Below are 2,152 nucleotides of genomic sequence, written 5' to 3'. Positions count from 1 at the left end.
ATAAAATTCACAGGAAGTACCTAAGGGAAATTTAAATGAAAAACATTTAAAAATGAAAAAAATAGATCTATGTTGAGGAAAACACATCTTAAAGAATCAAAGCGAGGAAAATAAAAAACTCCAATCTCAGTTGCTGCAATAAAGAGTGAAGCTAAAATATGAATCTCTTTTACAGTATAACTGCCAATCAACCAAAGAGAGTAACAGCCCATGGAACTGAGGACCATTAAGCATGACAAGGGGTTATGTACAGTGACTCTCTGTATTATAAAAAGATTTTCTCTGTAGATTCCAAAGCATACTCTTTACTTAGAGTAGAAAACATTTCAACATTAAAAAAAACTCTTGTTACAATTAAGATAAATCTATTTTGACTTTTTCGCGAGAATAATTCCTAATTGCCATGTAATATAGTCAGTCCATCTGTCACATGTTAGAAGGAAAAGAGAAAAGTGATAGGAAAAATGTCTCTGTTCAATCTTGTTTATTGAAAATACCTTCTATGTCAATTTATAAAAATCTTTCTTTACCTATAAATGGTGGATCTGGCTGCAAACATTATAATAATGGATTTCTCTCAGGTTTACTAGAACCTCATATGCTTATCTAACTTTACCTTAATTTTTTTAAAAAGATATTAATACGACAGTATAAAGACCAGAATAAAATTCATCCATAATTCCTCTGCCCAGAGAGAACCACTTTTAACATTTTGGTATATTCCTTATTTAGATTTGAGAATGCTAAATGGAATAGGTTATGGTTCAGGAGGATATTTTCATAGGAATGACAATCTTAATTTTAAGAGAATGGGAAATCAAAACTTTGTGAAAAACTGAAGTACCAATTATTTGTAGTTATGCAATTATTCAGTCAGGAGATTGTTCTCTCTCAATGCTCACGGACTCTAGGTATTGAAAGGTACCTAAGAGGCCAGGTATCGCTTCAATAGGTGGTGTTGAGTCTTTGACAGAACATGATTTAGTAATTACTTGGGTCATTCTGACAACTCTCCTTTTTAAATCATTTTACTGATTAAAGATTTTAGAGTTCAGTATTTAAGACTTTTTCAAAGTTTAAAAAATATTTATTAGTGCTCGCTTTGGCAGCACATGTACTAAAATTGGAACGATACAGAGAAGATTAGCATGGCCCTTGTGCAAGGATGACATGCAAATTCGTGAAGCGTTCCATGTTTTTTGGGTCATTTATAGAGACATGGATGGACCTAGAGACTGCCATACAGAGTGAAGTAAGTCAGAAAGAGAAAAACAAATATCGTATATTAATGCATATATGTGGAATCTGAAAAAATTGGTATAGACAATCTTATTTACAAAGCAGAAATAGAGACACAGATGTAGAGAACAAACGTATAGATACCAAGCGGGAAAGGGGGTGTGGGTGGGAAGACTGGGAGATTGGGATGACATATATATATACTATTGATACTATGTATAAAATAGATAGCTAATGAGAACTTACTGCATAGCACAGGGAACTCTACTCAGTATTCTGTGGTGAAGGAAATCCAAAAAAGAGGGGATATATGTATATGTATAGCTGTACATTATAAACTAACACAATATTGTAAAGCAACTATACTCCAATAAAAAAAAAATTATTATAGACCAGTGGTTGCAAAACATATGTACTCATCAGAATCACCTGGGCAGGCTTATAAACACAGATTTCTGAGTTTCTGATTCAGTACATCTGGGTTGGGGCTTGAGACTGCATTTCTAACAAGTCCCCACCCCAGGTGATGCTAGTGCCGCTGGCCTGGGGAACCACACTTGGAGAACCACTGATACAGAGCTACTTATGTGAAGACAGTTTAGAAAAGGCAGTTTTCCCTTAACACTGCAGAAAGAGTTTCATCCTTACAATTTAGCATCTTCCATTTGGGATATTTCACACTGCAGTGATGAGCTCTAGGTTTTATTTAGGACTTTTAACATGAAATTTTGTAGTCTGATTTTGCGTATGTCAGAATGAGTACGTCAGAAACAAGCTCGAGTATAAACTACAGGAGTTCAACGTAGATCTCTACAGGCATGAGAGAGGAAAAGCAATTTCATCAAAAGAAAACCTCTGAAATTCTAGAATTTCCTATTTACATGCAGATTGCCTATAAAAGCTTATAAATCTG

General features: G+C 34.2%; 1 non-coding gene across 1 annotated transcript; it reads left to right on the top strand.

Annotated features, from left to right (window-relative positions):
- The first annotated feature begins 1,093 nt into the window (after positions 1-1,093).
- Positions 1,094-1,200, top strand: LOC132431418 (U6 spliceosomal RNA). The gene has a single exon (XR_009520725.1). It is a non-coding gene; the product is annotated as a U6 spliceosomal RNA (small nuclear RNA).
- Positions 1,201-2,152: the final 952 nt, after the last annotated feature.

Source organism: Delphinus delphis, chromosome 9 (assembly GCF_949987515.2).
Source record: "Delphinus delphis chromosome 9, mDelDel1.2, whole genome shotgun sequence".
Taxonomy (NCBI): domain Eukaryota; kingdom Metazoa; phylum Chordata; class Mammalia; order Artiodactyla; family Delphinidae; genus Delphinus; species Delphinus delphis.
The sequence above is the reverse complement of the archived record's forward strand: the minus strand, read 5'-3'. Positions and strand labels throughout refer to the sequence as shown.